The sequence below is a fragment of the Syngnathus scovelli genome, chromosome 11 (genome assembly GCF_024217435.2).
Source record: "Syngnathus scovelli strain Florida chromosome 11, RoL_Ssco_1.2, whole genome shotgun sequence".
Lineage (NCBI taxonomy): Eukaryota > Metazoa > Chordata > Actinopteri > Syngnathiformes > Syngnathidae > Syngnathus > Syngnathus scovelli.
In genome coordinates, this window is record NC_090857.1 from 1,494,868 (window position 1) to 1,517,776 (window position 22,909).

General features: G+C 45.0%; 1 protein-coding gene and 1 long non-coding RNA gene across 2 annotated transcripts in view; one reads left to right on the forward strand and one right to left on the reverse strand.

Moving 5' to 3' along the window:
• Positions 1-14,167, reverse strand: part of LOC125977908 (metabotropic glutamate receptor 4) — a 90,586-nt gene extending 76,419 nt beyond the window's left edge. The window contains exon 1 of the mRNA XM_049734954.2: positions 13,623-14,167. The gene's annotated coding sequence lies outside the window, so the exon portion shown is untranslated. The remainder of the gene's footprint in view (positions 1-13,622) is intronic.
• LOC137840729 (uncharacterized) overlaps positions 1-21,951 on the forward strand; it is a 31,370-nt gene extending 9,419 nt beyond the window's left edge. Inside the window, exons 3-5 of the long non-coding RNA XR_011087673.1 lie at positions 2,218-2,409; positions 15,762-15,971; positions 21,403-21,951. This is a non-coding gene — a long non-coding RNA (uncharacterized lncRNA). The remainder of the gene's footprint in view (positions 1-2,217; positions 2,410-15,761; positions 15,972-21,402) is intronic.
• Positions 21,952-22,909: the final 958 nt, after the last annotated feature.

Sequence of the window (22,909 nt, forward strand, 5' to 3'; positions counted from 1 at the left end):
CATGGCGGCATGTCGTGCCTCGCACTTAGTAGTTGGGTTTTTACACACCGACTCAGGCAATTCAAGGTATAGTTAGGGTTTCAAGATAGGGTTTCAAAGTAGGGTTAGGGTTTCTAACTATGGTTAAGGTTTCAAAGTAGGGTTAGGATTTCAAAAGTGGTTTAGGGATTTAAAGTAGATTGTCAAACTAGGATTAGTGTCTCAAGCAAGGGCCGGGGTCTGGAACTAGGGTTAGGGTTTCAAACAAGGATGAAGGTTTCAAATCCCCACATAGGCCTCTGTAGTTTTCAGCCTATGAATATGAATCATATTTAGATCACATGGCATCGGCTCCCAGCCTGTGAGACGTGAGCATCTGTCATAGGGAAACTTTTGTTGTGGGTTTTTTTTTTTCCTGCCCGAGTTGCACTCCCGCGACAGATGGGCAGGAGGGCCCATCTAATTGACACTCGAGTATGTTGACGCTGCGCGGCAGATCAATAGGTGGGAGGAGGATGGCTGCCTGAGGAAAATGAATGGGGAGTGCACTTGCGCACATGAATGATGAGAAGGTGGCTGTGGGTGGTCGAGTGGAGGGGCGAGCGAGGCTGCCACCATGTTTGAACTGCATGGACAGTTACATTTGAAATATGTACACAGGCTGCAGCAACGACCACAACAATGCCATTTGTCAATGATTTTCACATAGTCAGACAAAAAAGTCTCACACCAGGGTTAGGGTTTCAAAATTAAGGTTCCGAACCTGAGGCGGGGTTGCAAATTAACATTTCAAACTATTGCTTTTTTTGTTTTTAAAGTTTCAAAGTATGGATTTCAGGTTCTAGCTAGGTTTCAAGACAGGGTTAGTTTTTCTAATTAGGTCAGGGTTGGGGTTTCAAGCTTTGGGTTGAGATTCCAAGCTTGAAATTAGGGTGCCACATGGCAGACAAAAAACAAATGATATTCCCTGATTCCACATTTGCTTCTGTCGTATTTGCATAATTTAGATGAAGCTCGCCCACGACCAGTAGGCCTGCATAAAGTCATCATGACAGCCCCCATTGCCAGCTGTTCCACACGCCATCTTCTCCTTCTGTGTGATGCAGAAAGACAACAAACACTCAACTTGGGGCCTTCTGATGCGGCGAAAAATTTCTTAAAGCTCTTCCGCCTCTGCCAAACCTTGCAGCGGCTAAGTGCCGCATGCCCGCATGCTTCCATACATGCATTCAGCCATTTCCAGTACGCAGCCGTGACAACATGCCACAGCTGTCACAGCAAACACGGTTAGAGGGGCGGAAACATACAGACGCATGCACACACACTTTCATCACATGAAGATAAAAACAGCTTCCTACATCATATTAGATCAAACGCGCATTTTGCTCGACTACTGCACCAACAAGAATGTCTCTGATTATATTGGAATGATGTTTGAAGCGATGTTTGGGATTTAAAATTAGGGTTTCAAGCCAAGGGTAGGGTTTCAAACAATGTTTCGAGCTAAAAATTGATTATCGCAAAGGTTTGGGCTGCAAATTGTTTCAAACCAGGATTGTGGTTCAAAAGTGCAAATTAAGGTTTCAAGATGCGTGAGGGCTTCAAAAAAAGAGGTAGGGTTTCAAGAGCGGCTTACAAATCATAATTAGGCTTTCAAAAGTAGGGCTTTTCTTCGTGGGCGGCCATTTTGCTTTGTACTGACACATGCTGGTGACTGAAAATGACATCACAGTGCCTAAGGGCGCAGATTGTGAGCGTCACCTGACCAAACCCAGAAAGCAAGTGAGCCGTGAAGTCGTTACATGAGCCCTTAGGCACTGATGTTGTTTTCAGGCGACAGCATGTATCACTACGAGCCAAAATGGCCTCCCCACGAGATAGACAAAAAAGAGAGGGATTTTTCTGCATAATTTATGTTCCACAAACATCATATTTTTCAGAATACTGAAGCATGGGCACAACGGGTGAACATAAAACCCTTTGAGACTGTTTGTGATTTAGGGCTATACAAATAAACTTGACTTGACTTGACTTGACTTAAAACAAGTAATACTACATTTTTGACATGATGTCTTCTTAAAGCATGTGTGGGTATTTGTTTGTTTATTGTTGTTTTTACATAGTTTCCAAATTATGTACAAATTTCCATTTGTGAGTCTGGGCCATGAGGAGAAACGTCCCTCATCATTATTGTTTTGTTTTGTTTTGTTTCCTGGCACGGGATACTTTTCCATGCAGACCTAATGGAGGACTACGATTGCAGACCAGGAGATAAATGGAATGAAATGTGAGAAGGAGCCTTGCTTCTCCTAGATGGAAGAGGCCTTGCAGGGAATACATCAGGACACTAGGGAAGCATATTAGAAATTGCTTAACTTCCCGCCCGTCCATCGGATTCAACGCTTAGCATCTTGACAGAAGAAAATAAAGGTTAGTCTTTCAAATTCATGTTTCTAGGCAGAGTTAGGGTTCCAAATCGTGAACTATTTGTTGTGATTTACAAGAACCAAAACCAACCCGCACACATGCAAAAGGGTCAGGGACTGGGCGTTCAAAATATTCTGCTTCATGAAACAAATTTGCTTTAGAAGCAAGCATGAGACGCTGTAACCCAGAGATCCGTTTTCAGACAAGGGTTAGGATTTCAAATTTGTTAGTAGCCAGGGTTTGAGTTCCATCTGTCGCCTGGGAGTGGGCAGCCACCATTAACTGTTGATTATGTGCCCCGTCTGTAATGTTGTCAGCATACATGAGAGCTGCGAGCCGCAAGCGAGGATGTTGTTGGGGGAGCTCGCCGGTCGATACGAGAGGCCACTACCTCTCAGACGCTCGCATTGATTTACTGTATCTGTTGAGCTCCACCTGCCTGCCTGTCAAGATTAAAGCATTCTTGTCCCGTCAAAGACGCCCCGCCCCTCGCCCTCCCCCACCCCTACCCTGGAGAGAAGTTCTTTCCCACTGAATGCCTCCAGGCCGCCGCCACGTATTGAAAAGTAGGGCACCTGGGCAAAATAGGGAGCTGCTTGCAAAGCATCACGATTGTTCGTGACCGCTTTAGTGCCTGAGCGACAACTGAAACCTGCGGATGGATTGATGTCAAGGATGGCATCAGAAACATCTGATTGGGAGATGAAGTGGGTTGACTGGAATTGCTAATAAACACCGGTGAAACGGAAGCCTTTCTAAAAATACGACTTTCAGCAAATACCTGCGGGATGCATCTTGAGTTCATAGATTTTCAAATTAGGGTTGCAGACTGGATTAGGGGATAAAACAAGGGGCATGCTTTCCCATCTGGGTGACAAGTCTCAATGACATTTAACCCAAGAACACAAAGTGCATGTGTGCACAGCTATCTCCTGAAAACACACCTCCATTCAGTTGCTTCATTATACAACAACGCGCCCAACATTGTTGCCATTTTGGCTCCCGGGCTGCAATATTGTAATTCCTCACTTCCCGTCAGGCGCATCCGCAAGTGCTGTTGGTTTGTACTGAATTCCAAAAAGAGGTCACATCTCTGCCGTATCGGCGTCTCTGCAGTATCAAGAGCTGAACTTTTCAAACTTCACTGAGCACCGGCAACTGGGTTCTCGTTACGCCGCTGGAGGAGCGGCCTCAAAAATCCTTCCCTCATCCTGCGGGAGAACAATACGTTTACTGACAAAGGCATGTTTGCTTATCTTTGTGTGCTTGGGGGGGTCACGTTGGGATTAAGGGTCTAAATTAAGGTTTCTCGACCGGGTGAGGTTTTCAAGGCTGAGTTAGGGTCTGCAATTAGGGTCTTCAGCAAGGTTTCCGGATTTGGCCTTGGTGAAGGTCTGAAGTTCCCCTAAGTTATATTGTCCCAGTTGACCAAAGAATGATGAAATTTCCACCATTATCATTGTGCCTCCTGTGATACATTTCTAATAAGTGGTTCTTTGGGATGGAGCTCACTGACAACTCCCCACTGACCAATTCCGAAGACTATTAAAGAAACAGTCTATAGCTAAAGCAGTTCCTTTTGTTCTTATCGCGCAGCAGGTAAAAGCTAAACAGCGTCATTAATCTTCGGAAATCAGTTCATTCACAAACAATCAACCGCGCCGAGTAAACCGAGTCTTTAAGTTGACGCTGGAAGTTTTTTTTTCAGTTCATTTCCTCTCTCCTGACTATCTGATAAGATAATTTCAGGACTCCACTTGTTTTACTTCTGCAGTTACAAGGCTTCTAAAAGAAACCAGCAGAGGAACAAAAGCAGAGTGGCGCAGAAGGGGGGGGAGAAAAATCAATGTAATTGAACACTGCCATAGAGAGTGTCGATACCAGTGTCTGACGCTAAAAAGGGAAAACGTGCGTCGTCATCGTGCGCTGCACTTAAAGCCGGCGGCCACTAGAGAACAAGTCACCGAGTCTCACAATCGCTTTAAAGTTTCAAAGTCGCCACACGCCAGCATCACGGCAACGGGGAAAACATCGTTCGATCTCGCTCATTAGGCTGCTAATGACTTACTGATGGTTTTTAGGTGTCGCCGTGTTTGTGAGGTAGTCCGAGCTCCTTTACTTGTCCCTAATGCCGTCATTTAAGGCCCACTAATGGAGCCAGCATGTCGCATCTTTGCTCGCCCTAATCAATGGAAATGCTGTTGGTTTTTTTCATCTCCAAATCTTTTGATCACGTAAGGATGCAGGCAGACGACTTTGTCTTTGCTCTTATCCAAGTATAAAGGAAAGAGTACCACGGCAAAATTCAGCTAGCGTATTCCTCCTTTGATCAGATAGTTGATTAGTCAGTTAGTTAGTCTGTCAGTTTGTTAGTCAATTTATCAGTCAGTTAGTTTGTTCATCAGTTTTGCCATCCGGTCAGTCGATTGTCAAGTTAGCCAGTTGGGTTCTGTTAAACAAAAAGAATGATTCCCCAAATCCCTAAGAAGCTACATATGAATTTGGATTGCCAAACCAAATTTGAGTTTCCCTAAAAACTAATATGTCAATGTAAATGCTTGGACTCAAGCATTCTTTTGTTTCTGGCTTCCCTGCCTCTTTGCTTGTTTGTGATGTAATGACGCCGTCTGAGTTGCGAACATTAAAATGTCAAAATGGCTTCCGACTCTGCCATTTGGAACTGTCAAATCCGCTAAGCGCCGCTTTAAAGCAGTGCTATGTTATAATTTGACCTTACAAAAGCAGTATCACAGTCGCAGAGTTGCGACGTTGCTTCCTAATAAGAATAAGCTTTTGTTGTTCTTGCCAAGGCAACCATAGGGGAAGACAAGCCAGGACACCTCTCCTTGTCGTGGGTAACCATTGCTGTTTAAATTTTTACGTAATGAAATGATCAGCAAATCTTACTTCATCACATCGTTAGATTGTTGATTGACTGCTTAATCAGTCGTTTCGGAAGACCGACAGTCAGCCAGTCTACTCCCCAGTTATTCATACAGTCAACTGGTTAGTTAGTTAGTCAGTCAGTCAGTCAGTCAGTCAGTCAGTTAGTTAGTTAGTTAGTTAGCTAGCCTCAGTGCTATCGGAATACCCGGCAGCAATGAGACCTTTGCCTTCACTTCTGATCGGAGTCGTAGTAAATTATTCATCTGGGCACGGCAGTGACATATTTGGCTTCTCTTCTTGTTTGGACCTCAAGGGTTTCTGTCTATGTGACGTTAGAACGGAGGACATCCGGCTCCTCGCTGTTCTTTTCTTTTTTTTTTTAATGAAAGTTGTTCATCATCACGTTGCCAGCAACAGGTTGACACCACTTAGTCTCCCCCAGGGAGAGCTGTCAGGTCCAGTTCTCCATCTTGACATTTTACTTTGACGGGGGGAGGGGGGGGGACCAGCACTGGGACAGGCCCACTGCCACAGTGGCATGACAGCGTTTTAGGGCGGCATGGAGCTCATACGAAAAGCAGCACGGTTTCTGAAAAACTGTTGCGTTTCAATATAACAGAGCTACATCTTTTGGACAACAGCTCTTGTTGTACATCTGTTGTACGGGCCCTTGACTACGCCACAACAATAAAAATCTGTTGGAAGACCTTGGAGATGCATTTGAATAGAGCTGTGAAAACAATGTGCAAGACCCTGAGCGTGCGCCATATAGCCATCCTTTCATGGTTGAGTTCAGGTATGCATTGTCCATGTTGTGTTCTGCTTCAGAAAAAGAACTTGAGTGACGTTTTAGAGCTAGGCTTTGAGTTGCTTCTAACCTTCATTTGGTCGGTTGGTTGGTTGCATGCTTGATTGGTTGCTTGGTTAGGTGCTTGGTTAATTTGTTCATTGGTTTGTTGGTTCATGCAGAAAGTAAGAAACCACTAATTGCATAATTTGGCCACATTGTACAAAGTCTTCCCTGAGGTCAGTCGTTGCAGAGATGGCCAGAGCGTTTGTTAGTTTTGCCCCACTACGCCTTCGTGGTTGCTTTCAGTCATGACGCAGTGCGTGTGTGTGTTTCGGGAGGTGGGGGGGGGACGGCTGTGAGGGTTACACTAATTCATGCTGACATCCAGAGAAGTCGTGATTGCATTCAGAGCTTTGTGGGCGAGCTCCATGTGGGCGGTGGCGGCGGCGGCGGAGGGATCGTGTCGGTGTCTCCCACCGAATCTTTAACAGCCTTGTAAGAGCTGCTGGATGGTCACCGGCCAGTCGCCCAGGGGGAGAAAAAGAGCCAACGCAGCCAAAAGAGGAAGTGTTGGCTTGCGTTTCCAGGAATACCTTTCATGAACAGTCCGGTGATCCCCGGCCTCACTGCGTTGCCGATTCAGCTGGCCCTCCGTGACCCTTGGGTGCGTGCAGTCAGTACGTAATCGCGACTGTTTGTGTTGAATAATTCACCAGCGCCGGCCGGAACAACATGGAGCACTCATTGCTCACTCATTCCGTGGCGCTTTCCGCTGCAGGTCAACACGGCCGCCCAGATGGAAACACAGAAAGCTCTTAGGAGCTCAGCTCAGTCCATATCAATTAACCCGTCTACCTTCAGCCAATCAGAATGGCACGAAAACAACAACGGTGACTTGAAGTTTCCGCAAGTACTGGCATTTGTTGTTGTTGTGCGGTTACCTCCACTAATTCTGTCCTATGGAGAAATGCTTGGGTGGTTCCGAGTTTAGGTCCATTTGACTTCAACCTACACAATGTAGTGCCTAATGGTTCACAGTGCCTTATTACCTCCGCCAAGCTGGATGGAGGCGGATATCGTTTCTTTGTATGTTAGAGACATAACTCAAAAATGTCAAAAGTGCCTCCAAGAGGGCTGAGGCACAAAAATAATAAATACATGAAATGATAATTCTGAATGACCTATTCAAGATTTTGCAGTTCTTCTTGAAATGAAATTATTGAATAATCAGCTCAAAAGTATTCAATCTTTTTTCCCCAGAATCACTGCAGTGTTGCAAGATCAGATTGCTGTCTTTTTGGGGCCACGGTGCCCAGCAGGCTCGCATCCCCAAAAGGACATTGCAGCCCAGGGCAGCATCATTCATGCCTTTGACTTCCAGTTGTGTGTCAAGACTCCACACCAGTGACAGAGAATGACTTTTTTTTCTGACCATGAATGTGACAAATGCGTAAAGACTCAGTGGGCTAGAATGTGTAGAGGAGGGTTTTGCGGGGTGTTGATGATGGCGATGTTGGTGTGGGGAGGGGGCGAGCAGCCTTCCCACTGACGCTCACATCGGCGGCGGTGAACGCATCACAACACAACGCCGTAGGCGACTGCAAGTCAACAGTGTCTAATGCGAGCCTTTGGCATGCAGGGTGTTAAATAGATTGTGAAAATGCTCTTTTCATGACTAAGATGGAGCTTTTCATTAATCCCGCAGCTCAACCTGCCTCCGCATCACAGGCCCCCTGAAGGGAGGGGAGGGGGGACACACAAAAATGCTCACGGAGGCCGGCAGGATCTTGCAAGCACCCGTGGTCCTCGCACACCACCCCAACCGCCCTCCATCCCGGGCATGCAAGCAGATATGCATTTGTATAGTGGACCTCCATCCAGTACATGCGGTGCGCTATAGGCGTCTCGCTCTCTGGGCATGTGCCATTTTCTGAACAAGCACGCACATATGCTTTTGTACGCTGCCTGTAGGTGGATTCGCTTGATACTGCGGGTATTTGCTCAACTTAAATTGGGTTTTTGCCTTTTATGCAGGGAAGATATAGCACTTATTGATAGATTTTATTTTGGGGGATGCCGCTCTTAATGATACCCACGCGAGGATTAGAGCAATGGAAAATATGCATGTGTGTGGATGCTGATAGTTGCTGTGCCATGATAAGCGTGGAGATCACATTTACATTTTCTCTTTGTATTTGTTACTGGTGCATATTTTATCGTTAAAGAGCTCATTTCGACAGCAATCTCTGACCTGCATGCATCAATCGCACTCCAAAAAAAAAAATCGTTATCTTTAGTCATCTTTTCTAAAGTTGGTTGCATGCAGCAAATGCAACTTTGTTATTCGCTGCGCCGTGAGAAGCCGCAGGGAGCGGGCACGTTCATTCCCTCAGCTTGATTTCACCCTCTTCCTCCTTCGCTGACATCTTGCATTAATTATAAATCCAGCGTGACTAAATGAACAGGTGTGCAAACAAATTGGATCCGTAATTGCAATATCGACGTTATAAATGAGTTCGGCTCGGGAGTTCAGTTGGATTGTAGAGGCGTGGCCGACTAGGTCGCTGGTGCCGTTAGCCGCCCGAGCTGGATGTTTGTTTGGTACACCCGAGCTGATTTTGGTGAGTGTGTTGTTGATGGATGACCAAATGTCTGACGTACAGTGAGTCGCGACTGCAATTGAAGAAACCACAGCACAGGGTGTGTACCTGTGTGTTTGTGTGCCTCCTCGCCACCTTTCATTTAAGCCACATCTGTACCTCATTTGAAATAACCACTTGATGAGTTATATAATAGGATTTTACTTTTATTCACATGAAGCTATAGAGTTTGCTCTGAAATGGAAGGTGTGTGTGCATGCAACGTGCTCACTCATCTCTTCCACTCATCCAGTTGCACCCACATTCAGAGGTGGAAAGAAGTGAACAAGTGCCATATTATTATTACTCCGTGTACCTCACTGGTGCTCTTTTGAAAAAGGACCATATGTCCGCATCCCATCGGGAGCTTCCATTTTAGCAGTCATGGCTCAATCACACAGCAGCAAAAATAAATTGCGTCTCCATCACGGCAGTGGCACTGTGACACATGTTACTGACATTCCAGATACTGTTTTGCATTCATCTCACAAAGTAGACTACCTGAAGACTGTAACGCATTAAATATTGTTGCAGAGCAGTCTGTGCTAAGAGGCAACATAACGCTACTGAAAACCCAGAGCCAGGCTTCACACCCTAATCCTTCCTTGAAACGCCAACCCAGTCTTCAAACCCTAATATAAAACCCAGACCATGTCTTAAAATACTAATTCAAAAGCCTAACCCACATAAAATGCGGTTGTAAGAACTATATACTGAAAGCCTCATTTGAGTTCTTAAAACAGGCTTGAAAGCAAAAATGAATTATAACACAGAGGTCCTGCAAAAAATATATATATATATATATATATATATATATATATATATATATATATATATATACAAACACCCCAAAAAATATATACTGTTAAAGATTCATTATTAATTATGAATTTGTTACTGGGGTGAATGTAGAAAAATTGGAAACTATCCAAAAGTCAATTATCTGGCCTGGCACACCGTGAGTCCAAGAACAGTTTAAGAAGCCAGTGCCCTTGGAGGCCCCCCGCCCCCGACAAATTACAAACACCCAAAAAAATATACTGGTAAAGATTCATTATTTATTATAAATTCATTACTGGAGAGAACGCGGAATGTGGAAGAATTGGAAAATATCCAAAAGTCAATTATCTGGCATGGCACCCCGGGGGTCCAAGAACATTTCAAGGGGCCAGTGCCCTTGGAGACCCCCCGCCCCCAGCTCCGCCAGTGGTTGCTAACAAACCATTGACGTAATTTACTTGGAATCTTAGTAAATCAGAGCCTGGATATGCAAAAGTGAGGTGCGTGGCTGCACTCAGGTGTGTAACAAACTTGTTAAACAAATGGACTGAGGCATGTTGGGAACTTAAATGGACACGCGTGGAAACAAATGGAACTGGGAGGCACATTCGCAGGCAAAGATGCTCTTCAACCCTGGTGTAAGATAATGTGTATAATCCACAGCAGGGATGTTAAGTGCACTCATTTCACACTCCATTTCACACAACGCTGCCCAAGGAAGAAGAATGTGTGCGTGTGTGTGTGTGTATATGTGCATGTGTATATGTGTGTGTTTATGCGTGTCTACGATGACTCAGGCGACGCACATTAGTCTTCTTGTGCTGCGCCGCTCCCCGCTGTTGTTTCCCCTCTTCTGTTAATAACCTGAAAACCTATAATAGTTACACAATATTTCAACATTAATGAAATGTCAGCTACGTAATACAAGTCAGGTTACGCCTGAAATGAATACTTGTCGGAAGACGTCACTGTCGGATGTGGCTCACCAGATGTATGCCAGGCATTGACAATGCCACTTTCTCACCATCCATCCATCCATCCATCCATCCATCCATCCATCCATCCATCCATCCATCCATCCATCCATCCATCCATCCATCCATCCATCCATCCATCCATCCATCCATCCATCCATCCATCCATCCATCCATCCATCCATCCATCCATCCATCCATCCATCCATCCATCCCTCCATCCATCCATCCATCCATCCATGGATCCCAAGGCATTCCCATGCCAGCCAAGAGACCTAGTCTCTCAAGCATGTCCTGGGTCATCCCGAGGGTCTCGGTGGGACCTGCCCAGAACACCTCACCAGGGAAGCGTCCAGCAGGCATCTCAATCAGATCCCCAAGCCACATCATCTAGCGGCTCACCTCTGTAACTTCAAACGCAGAGATAGGAAAGCCCACCTCATGAATTACCGGTAAAGCTTGGTGCACAAAATATTTCACATTCTATTTAAGGGTATTTTTTTTTTCCAGAAAGCACAAAACAATGGAGTGTGCTGGTGGAAGTCATGGCACGACTTTAATTATATTTCCATTGTTTCCAACTGCATGGGGGAAAATTTGCTTAGAAGACTCACTGTGTATAATCCTATGCGCGAACACCATTATGTTTTATTATTAATAGTGTTATGACAGATGTACTGTACTGCGTGTGTGTGTGTGTGTGAAATAACTTAATAAGAGGGTTGTATTTATTTTGGTATGTGATGAATGGAGCTGTTCTGGGAAACCAACCACCAGAGCTGGTTGTTTGTAGTGCGTCCATGTGTCTGATTCACCTCCTTTTTTTTTTTTTTTTTTTTTTTTTTTTACAGTGAAATTGTTTGGAAAAGCTCCCTGCTGAGCAGATGGTGTCTGGCAGTAGAAAAAGGAAGCACACACACACACATGCACACACTCGCTTCCTATTTCCAGTTGGAGTTTTTGTAAAGGGAATAACCAAGGTCTCGTGGGATTTTGACCACAGATGTGTTTTGGTAATCTGTATTTTATCTGCTGCAAGTGAGTGCATGAGCCCGAGAGTGGAAAAGGCTGGAGAGCGTTTCTATTTGGAAGCCTTTGATCAAGGTGTGACATGATGTGTGAAGATCTATATGCAACACATTCATTTGGGCCAAAGTATTGTCATCCTGCTAAATTCACTGGTAGGGAGGGTGTTTTTATTTTATTTTTTCTGCCTCAACATGATGCATCATCACCTGAGGCAGCACAGCAATGTTGAGATGGTGGCAGAGCATCACGCTTAAGGCTGTTTTCTTCGTCTTACTTCTTCTTCCGCTGGAGGCACTTTAGCAACACTTGAGATCCAAAATGAATGAGCTAGCCAAAGCACGGACCTAAGTCGAGTTGAAAATCACTGTGGTCAAGAGATTGACACGCAGATTGGAAAATTGACTTAAAAATCTTACAACTCATGGGAAAGCCCAATTTATAACCCACACGGGATTGAAATGTTGACTTGATGCTCTACTTACAGACACAAGTCAACAGAACACATTTCAAAAGTCACATGACCACTGTATGTGCTTTGGGGGCTACATATAAAATCTCATGTAGGGTCAGTCCACATCGCTCATAATATACTATGCAAAATGAGTGGATGTGAATTAATTCGCTTAACGATGAGGGAAGAACATCTTGGAAGTCAAAGAAAGATCAATTGGGAGGTTGTGATGAATATCAGCAGAGTTTCTATATAGTACAGTGAACATCAGTGCTTGCTCAGCGATCTGATCAAATATGCAAAAAAAAAAAAGCCTGGATTCTTTCACTTTACACTGAAATTAGAACAACTTGGATGTCCACCAGGCTAAATTGGAGGTTCTCCTGATCGTTAACAGCAAATATGCAGCCAGTGCACTCTTACTAGGCCAGCTCTTCTCATTTACAAAATAGTCATTTTTATTATCAACCCTGACCCTTGTAGCTGTACTGGAAGGATTTTTTTTTTTTTTTGCTGACGTTGCACTGGAGTAGCAGATAAGGCAAAAAAGCACACACAAAAAAAAAGTCAGTGGAAGCCGCAGCAGACATTTCAAGCATAATATTACTCGCCGGGTAGAACACGAACAACCCGAGACGTCACATATGGTAGACCACAAGAGAGTGACTTAAAAACCTCCCGTTTTTTTTTTTCGCCGCGTCAGAGCCTTGGGTTAATTACACTGCTAGTTGAGTCGGAATGCAGACAATGAACTATTTGCACCGCTACCTTCCTTCACCATGTGTCCAATTGAAGCTGTGAGAATAACGCGGCACAAAGCTAATCTTTGGTCCCTGCAATAAAAGGCCGCCGGGAGCTCCTCAACCCGGGCGGGCGCAGATGCCGATATTAACACGGCGGTGTTGTCACGGTGTCGTGTTGCTTACGGTGCAATGACCACATAACCTAATGTGCACCACTCGAGCATCTACTACAACAAAATAATGCGGCTGCATCAAGAGGCGTGCAAGCTTTAAGTGCCCTATTAAAGTTTGCTGGAGGAAGAAGAGGAGGAGGAGAAGGGGGAGGGGGTGGGGGGGGGGGGGGGCACCAGCATCATCACCACCACTGTCAGGAGGCGCATACTCAGTCTCACACAAACACAAGAGGGTGAAGGAATTGAGCTCATCCTCGCGTTTCCATAATTGTAGGATATTATAAGACTCATTTTACTATTGGCCAACCATGCATTGAAGGTGCTTCTCTACATGACTCAACTTGTGTCAGGGCTATTGAGATGATGAATATGCGGGGAGGGGGGGCAGTGCATATTGCTCCGCTGATGTGCACCAGCTGTTGCTATACCTTTAACGCTCCAACTCTAGGCTGAAATTTACTGAGCGTGTTTTAATCGAATTTTTGTTGCGGGGGGGAAAGTGGGGTGTGTGCTTGAGGCGCCTCTGCAGCGCGGGATGCTCGCATGCAGACAAGACGATGCACCTTTTGAAACCACACATGCAACAACAAGCACAGTTGGGCGTCGCGCAGCACGCATTGATGTACAAGTGGCACAAGTCCTCAAAGCACGTCTAATGCATCCATTTTGTGATTATTCTCCAGACTTTAAAGCGTAAAAGAAGCATTTTGTTTGTTTGCATGTTGCGATAGTAACGTGGTGCAGCACTTACCACCGGTTTTCTTCTTCCTTGCGGAGCTTCCAATGCGGTCCTCCACGCGATAGATTCAGCGTGGGTCTTCTACGTAGTATCCACGAGGAAATCCACAGAGCTCTGTACACCGGGGGAAGTGGTGCTGAAAAGTCTGCAACTTGAATCGTGGGTGGCTGACTAGGGAGGGAGGGGGGGACACGATGCAAACCAAGCGAGGTTGCCTCTTTTTTTTTTTTTCTTCTCCCGTTGGTGGATTTTCCCCGCGCGTGATTGATGTTCCACGGACCAACACGCGGCGTTCTTATCTGCGCCGAACTGCACCCCGAGTAGCAGAGACAGCGAAGGTGTTGATGGCAGATTAGTGAATGTTCGGCGATAACAGCCCCCAACCTTTACCCCTTATTTGGGTTAAAACGTCAACGCGGCTTCGGCAGGGATAACGCAGCAGATGTGACCGCTCCTTTATTCTGTCAATTAAGATAAATTAAGTGGAATTGTTGCGTCCATGAGGAAGACAAGCCTGCTGTTCGGTAACCTCACGCCGTGGAATGACTGAGTGAGTGCGCGGCGGATGATGCGCGTGGTGCGTTGCGCGTGGTGCGTTGCGCCTTGTGCGTAAAGCATGACGAAGATACCAAGTCCAATCAGTGCGAGGAAAAACTCGCACTTTGTGCAACATGCCCAATATCACACACAAACAACACACGTACAAAAGTATGTTTTAGTGTTTTAATGTGTTTTTTGTTACAGGTGCGCACACCTGCATACACGGCCAATCCACATTTAAAAAAAATACTTTTATTCTTTTTCAGGTATAGCATGATAAATGGCAAAAACTGACAGAAAATCATTCAGAAATTGTTTTTAAGCAGTGCTGTACATAAAGCGACGGAAGGAAAGTAGAGAAGTAAAACGATACGAAGGACGCAATGTCTGAGGGAAAGAAGGCAGGAATAAAGGAAGCAAAGAATGAAGGAGAAACAAGTCGGAGGTGAAAGAAAGAAAGAAGAAAGAAGCAACTTAAGTCACAGAAGGAAGGACGCATGAATTTAAAGCAGATGAGAGATCAGAGACAGAAGGAACAAAGGCAGAAATTAGGAAATTGTAGGTAAAGGTGAAGGGGCAAAGGTCCAAAAGAAATGTATAAAGGAAGGAAGTCAGGAAGGAAAAGATCATCTGAGAGGAAGGAAGGTGAAAAGAGGCTAGAAGTTAAGAAGAAGGGGAAGGAAGATGTTTCAATGTGATGCATGTGTGAATAAAAATTGGGGTTGTAGGAAGGAAGGAAAGGAAAGGGAAGTCAAATGGCAGGTAACAAGCAGACATTTTAGTCCAACGTGGTTCAATCCTCCACATTTAACTTCAGAGCTGCATGGAAGAACTCTTTACAGGTGAATTCCTTCAATTTCCTCCATCTGAAACACAATTTCCTCCCTCCTCTGCTGTTTTGGTTGGCAACGAAATTGACTCATCAATTAACTCTGTAAGGCTGCCATGCGAACAATCAGACGCGTATTATTTTCTCAATGACTGGAATAGGGAAAGATTAATTTGAGGGAGGCATTTATTTGTCTCAAGTAGATGAGGACCTCGCTCCACTCTGCGGGTCACACCTGTGGAGTGGGCAACGGGGCGGTGGGGGCGGGCGGGCACTCTTCTCCACGTTGCTCTCCTTTGAGGCAGCCTAGCTGCTGAATATTCATGAGTGATGTGCGTGTGCCGCAATCTGGGGGATGCCATGTAACAAAAACACACTGCCAGCTTGTTCCTGTTATGAAACTAAATGTTAGATGTGCTTTTGTTATCCCACAATGCACCGGGACTGTGTTTTCAGACTCACAAATAGAACCTGCACAATTTCAACGGGAGTTTTAGTTTAATCTCTGCAGTTTAGGGGATTTACGCTAGCTTTGTTTTCATTGACATGACTTTCCGTGGATGTAATGTCGTCTTATCCTCTTTGCTGCTTTTCACTAACTCTATTCTGACCTGCGTCATTTATTGGATTGTGGTAGTCTTCGTTCAATGTGCAATTTTTTAGGAATTCACTGTGATTTTAGTAGAACCAGCACAGCTTGTACTTTTTTTGGAAGCCTTTTTAACAACCGCAATTTATCCATCCGTCTATTCATTCATTTCTTGTGCCGCTTGTCCCCACAGGGCGTGCTGGAGCCTATCCCAGCAGTCATCGGCCAGTGGGCGGGGGACACCCTGAACTGGTTGCCGGCCAATCGCAGAGTCACAGAGATGAACAACCATCTGCACTCGCACTTACCTACGGGCAATTTGGAGTGCCCAATCAGCGTTATTGGAATGTGGGAGGAAACCCAAGCGCCGCAGGCTCGGGGAGAACATGCAAACTCCACACAGGTAGGTAAACCTCTCAACTGTGAGGCAGACGTGCTAACCAGTGCGCCACCATGCACCCCGGACAGAATTTATTATAGCCTTATTTTAATATGCATACCTCGGGACTTTTACAAGATTTGAAGAAGTCTTGAGGAGATTTTACGAGATTCGCAGTAGTCATAATTTTACCCGAACTTTGGCATTTATAGTATCATAGATCTGTACTTTCACTAATAGCAACTGTAAATAATTAAATGAATAAATAAATGAATAAATATATCTGCACAAAATGATGCCGCTGTAACCTGCATATTTTTTATTAATAAAAATGACAGTAACTCTTTTTAGCCATGTAGATTTTTATGACCCATCTTAAGCCGGGTATCTCACTGAAGGGAGAATGTTTGCAAGTGTCAGTAAAGGTCGCGGATGCACGTTCACCTCAGAGAATATTTGGTGAATGTTTGCAACCTTGAACAAACCCTGATAAGAGAAAAACATTCACCTTCGCCACCACTCACAAACGCTCACCCTGAAGTGACAACCCCAAGCTCTTGAGATGTTTATTTTATTCATTTTCTTTTTAAATTAGCCTTATTTTAACCTGTGCCAGTTTTACAGGGTTTACTTGAGTCATACTTTCATTTTTGCAGCTTTTACAATATCCATACTACTCTTGTAACTTGTTCAGCATGGTTGGGAATGATGGGAACCTTATTTTAACCTGCTTTTACGGGATTTACGTTAGTCTTGTTTTAACCTTCGCAACGTTTATGAGATTTATGGCAGCCTTATTTTGACCTGTGCAATTTTTACAAGATTTATTGGAGCCTTATTTTTAAAGGTGCTAGAGGGCACAAAAGCGGAACCTTGGAGGGTACCACCCCAATGGCAAGAGTCGAAAAATTAATATTCATGCGCTGTTTTCCCTGGGAGTGCCTGCACTGAATAGGACATTTTCACGCCTTCCAATCCCAGCAGCTCAGCTTCCTTGTTTCAATTAGCCACGGGGTGGAGAGAATGGAAAACCGCGTTAATTCCAGTCACTCTCGGAATCCCCGGACGGCGTAATCACCTGCCCCCAGACGCTGCTCATTTCATGGACACATAATGGGAATTACTCAGAGTATAAATTCTTCAGTTCAAAAGGTTCTCTCATCTAGTGGTGTGATTCATTAGGAAGGCCAAACGTTGAGCTGCCTGTGACAGCTTGGGATTTTTCTTTCCTGGTCACTTCAATTTAACTCTAGAGGAGGAAAAATGAATGATTTTCTACTTCTTTCAATCAAGCTGGCAAACAAAGTACCCCCACAGGAACGTAAAATGACCTGTGTGTCCTTCAATAAACTTAGTTGTGGCCAACATGTTGAATTGCTTTTCATCAGGTTCTGTTTCATCTAACATTGAACTCGTGGTGGCACAACATTTGCTTCTATTAATAGTTTCAACTCTATCCCAGACTACAATTCCCAAGATCTTCTTACAACATTACCAAAACAATAAAATTACCCAAACAAACAAATCTGTAACGTCCACGTATCAGCCAGGCCTAACAGAGCTCCTCATTTGAGATGCATGGCATACAGAGCTATCCCCCTCCCCCACCTCGGGCAATCAGACCATCTGTCCCTCCTGCTCTTCCCTGCCTACACCCCCCTCAGACGCAAACTCAGACCCACCTTAAGGACCATCACCTCCTGGCCTGAGGATGCACTCCACAAACTCAAAGACTGTTTTCAACGGACAGACTGGGACCTGTTCGACCACCTGGAGCTGGGGACACACACAGACACAGTTCTGGGCTACATCCAGTTCTGCGCCAGCAATGTGACTGTGACCAAAACCATCCGGGTCTTCCCTAACCAGAAACCCTGGATGTGCAGCCAGGTCCGCTCTCTCCTCAGAGCCCGCGACACCGCCTTCAGGTCAGGAGACAGAGCTCTGTACAGCGCTGCCAGAGCTGAGCTGAGGAGAGGAGTCAAACGGGCGAAAGCGGACCACAGAAAACGCATCGAGTCCCACCTGTCCAGCAACAATGGCCGCAAGGTGTGGCAGGGCATCCAGGAGATCACCAACTTCAGGGGCAGTGCCGCTCAAGTCGAAGACCAAGGCGCACAGCTGGCAGAGGAGCTAAACAGCTTCTTTGCTCGGTTTGGAACATCCCAGCAGCACTCCCCTGTCCCTGCCCTGCCCCCTCCCCCACCCAGCTCTGACATCACTCCACTCACTGTTCAGGAGCACAAGGTCAGAAAGGTGCTCCTTACAGTGAATCCCAGAAAGGCCACAGGCCCGGATGGGGTCCCCGGCAAGGTGCTGAGGGCATGCGCTGAGGAGCTCGCCCCCACCTTCACCACGATCTTCAACCGCTCCCTGGCCCTAGCAACCGTCCCGCCCTGCCTGAAAACCTCAACCATCATCCCAGTGCCGAAGAAGTCGGCCACCTCTAGCCTGAATGATTACCGGCCAGTGGCCCTCACTCCGGTGATCATGAAGTGCTTTGAGAGGCTGGTTCTTCAGCACATCAAGGATTATCTTCCCCCACACCTCGACCCCCACCAGTTTGCATACCGGACCAACAGATCCACAGAAGACGCCATCGCCGTAGCCCTCCATTGTGCGGTGAACCACCTGGAGCAGCAGCAGAGCTATGTCCGGATGCTCTTTGTGGATTACAGTTCGGCATTCAACACCATCCTCCCGGACAGACTCACCACAAAGCTGGACACTCTCGGACTCCCCTCTCTCACATGTGCCTGGATTAATGACTTTCTGACCAACCGACTCCAGGCTGTGAGAGTTGGCTCCCGCCTCTCCTCCACCCGTACGCTGAGCATCGGCTCCCCACAGGGCTGTGTGTTGAGCCCCCTCCTCTTCTGCCTCTACACTCATGATTGCAGACCGGCTCACAAACACAACCGGATTGTCAAGTTCGCCGACGATACCACTGTGGTCGGTCTCATCTCCAATGGCGATGAGGTAGCCTACAGAGAGGAGGTCCTGGAGCTGGTCGACTGGTGCTCTGAGAACAATCTCGCTCTGAACACCAAGAAGACCAACGAGCTCATCATAGACTTCAGAAGACACAGCCCTGAGCCAACTCCCCTCTTCATCAACGGCGAGCAGGTGGAGAGGGTCCACAGCACCAAGTACCTGGGCGTCCACATCTCTGACCGGATCTCCTGGTCAGAGAACATCACCACCATCGTCAAGAAGGCTCAGCAGCGGTTACACTTCCTGAGAGTCCTCAGGAGGTACAACCTCAACACCGACCTGTTGCTGACCTTCTACCGATCTTCCATCGAGAGTCTACTGACCTACTGCATCGTAGTATGGTTCGGCAGCTCCACCGCCGCTGACAGGGAGAAGCTGCAGAGAGTGGTGAAGGCAGCCCAGAGGATCATCGGCCGCCCTCTCCCCTCCCTTACGGACATCTACACTACCCGCTGCCTCAGCAGGGCTAAGGCCATCTCAGCGGACAGCTCCCACCCTGGCTCCGCCCTGTTTGACCTGTTGCCCTCTGGAAGACGCTACAGGCAAATGAAGACCAGGACAAACAGACTCAGAAACAGTTTCTTTCCCCAAGCCATAGCCGCCCTCAACTCCAGCCGACACTGATGACACTTTCCTCCTGCACTATTACTGCACTTTGTCCGCACTACTGTTTCTGATTATTTCATCTACTTTTCTACTAGTCGATTACTTGACTGTTACTTGTGTCTACCTCATGCACTGGATGGAGGTCTCCAATTTCATTGTACTATGTAGAATGACAATAAAGGTTTTCTGATTCTGATTCTGATTCAACATACTTTTATTATTGGACAGGACTTTGGTTCCAGTTTCTCAATACAGCAGGTTCCAAAACATGCCTGTTTGGTTCATTGAGTATTTTAAATTGTCGGTATATCTTAAATACACACTTGCTCATCTGTCACTTGAATTCTTTTGTAATCCAAATTCAAAGTGATAACCTTCGATGTATGGGCAAATAATAAAACAAAGGTTCAATGCATTGACAACTGTCTTTCATGGCTTACTGTTACATGAAATTCAATCCCATCCGTTTTGCAACCCGCGGCCAAGCGTCCTTCTGTGGCTGCACCGCATCATAACAACAGGCAATTAAGTATCAGCGTGTAGATGCTAAATGTGCTTGAACATCAAAACTATCCATCTTCACTGGGTGAGTGGCTGGCTGGCTGGCTGCACAGTGTAGTTTGGGCATGATGTTTTTATGAGGGTGGATGGAGAAAAATGTTATTTGTTGTTGCGGGCAGATGGGCAGCTGTCACCAGCCAGGTGTGCTACTTGTATCATGCACTATTACACACATCCTGCTGTCATTTGTATTGATTTAGCATCTACAAAGGTGGATTCTGTTGGCTGGCGTGAGAAATAAACAACATGGTGAGAGCAGCCCCTGGTGGGATGAAAAAGCAATACGTGCGTGTGTGTATATAATGTAAAATAAATTAAAATATATATATTTTTTTTCCTTTTTTTTTAAATTAGCCAACTGCCAGGTTGTAGCTCATATTACTTGCGGTAAATACATTTTTAATAACATCTACCATCTGAGCAAGGGTGTGTAGAATTTTTATATCCATTGACAGATCCACTGTAGATTTTATGAACTGGGATCAATATATAAATGTTCTATTGCGTTAGACCTCATATCGATCGCAGTTGACTGTTGATGATAGAAACGAGAGGCACTCTGGACTGATTGCGAGCCAATCGCAGGGCAAATGAGCAATCATTCACACGCATAGGCACACTTTTTGGACAATTTAGTCTTGAATGAACAATGTGTGCAATCACATTAAATGTTGATGTGACATTACTTATGGCCAGATTTGGTCATTTAGAATCAAATCCAAATTGAAAATAAAAAAAGGCTTTTTTATGCTGCTAGCTTTTAGCAAACGCTGGTGTCCATCAAGAGGCGGGGCCATTCAAAGGCCCAAACAATCACAAGACGTCAGCAAAGCGCTTTTCTTGTGGGGTTGAAACAAAGCTGGCAATCACCTCTCTGGCCTCAGGCACAGCAACAACAATCTCCTGCTCGTTTCCCAGGTCGTTAAAGTGCATATTTAAAGAAAAAGGTTAATGTCGCTAATACCTTTCCAGGCTTCGACTTAACAATGAAATCCATTCTCTGGTCATTCAGGATGAGCCCGAAATCAAATGCTACTACATTATTGCGTGTGGTTCTATCCTGAGCTTGAATGGACATTTAATAGATAGATATTTAATACAGTTCCTCTGATGATACCATTTAGATATGCGTGTCACTCTGTTTTCACATTACACTAATGCTGCAAAGTCACTTCTAGCACATTTCTTAATTTCTTAAATAATAGTCGTGTAGTAGTAGTAGTAGTAGTTTAGTGTTAGTGGTGGAGTACAATGTGTGTTAATGTTATTGAGTTTCTGTTTTGAATGAGATCAGCGCCCCCCTCTGGACAGATGGACTCCGACTCCATCCTGTCCATCCAGTTTCTCCTAGCGTGCGGACGGCTCAGACAGCAGAGAGAGGAGGTTGCCGTAGCAACTGTGCATCGTCAAAGTGCAAGCAGCGCCGCAGCCTCTTGAGTATGACCCCATTATGTACATATATTTTTATTTCAACTCTGTCAAGCTTCCACTCGCCCTCTTCGAGTGAAAAAGAAAAAGCCAAATAACATCTGCGCACACAAGCACAGTCAATGCTTATGAATTTTCCTCTATATTACGTGTGATGAAGATTGGATTGATCACTGTACTGTGGGTAAATACAATTGCTATTTTATTTTATTTTGTTTTACTTTCTGAAAGTGAACCATACGCCATCACGAACTGCAAAAACACAATTGTGAACGTACAGTGTAACAATTTTATGTCATCGTTTTATGAGATTAAGATTTTATAGTATAAAAGTAAACTACTTTGAAAGAAAAAAACCTTTTTCTCAATGGAAGTCTTATTTTTCCAAGAAAAATGTAAATATACTCATTGTATCCCCCTGCAAAAAAAATCAAGAGAAAAATACTTTTTTCAGCAATAAGTAAAATATTTTCAAAGAAAAAGTATTTTTCAAGGATAACAAGACAAAAAAAATATTGTGTTTGAAAAAGTAAAAACCTTAAGAAATCATGCACATGCATTACGTAGTGAAGCGTTGTTGTTGCCACTAATGTTACACAGCTTTTTTGAAAGTGGTCCGCAAGATTAATAACCGTATGCACAAAATAAGAGCAAGTAAAACCTTTGGCTTTCCTCCCGTGGCACTCACTGTTTTAGAAGCATTACCACTGCAGTTTAATTATGTTTGCATATTTACTGCTGCAGCCACCCGGGGGCATCACTTGCCTCTAATTACATTTTTCATTCCCCAGACTTTCTAACGTTTCTCAACAGCAGTCGTCTCAATAACTCAAACACACACGCACATACACACATGCCAAATGCTCTCGACACCAACCTTTTAGAGTGGCACACAACGCACACACAATAAATTGCGTAACCTGTCAAATTGAATGCAATGCATTGTGTCCATTTGGATTTCAAAAAAAGAAGCAAGAATAAACAAGGTGATGTGGTTCCACAAGTGTTCACCAGCTCTTTTAATCGTGGATGTGGTTGTGTTCAGAGTGACCCAATCACTTGTAAACTCGTGTTAAATGAAAGTTTGCGCACGCCTACTAGCATTTAAAGTGCTTCTAACATCCAAAAAAGTTCAGATGTTCATGTAGGCTTTTCTTTACATTTTTTTGCTCTCTAGCAGAAGCCTCAAGGTTCCGTGTTGCAATTTGAACTGTTCATAATGAATGAAAACTTTTTTTGTTTGTCACTTGTCCCTTTTGGAGAAATATTTGCTAGACAGGTCAGGAAAGTCTGTAAGTAGTCGCTTAGAAAGTTTTCCTGCCCTTCTAAGACTTTTTTTTTTTTTTTTTTTACCGTTAAACTGGCAAGAGTCA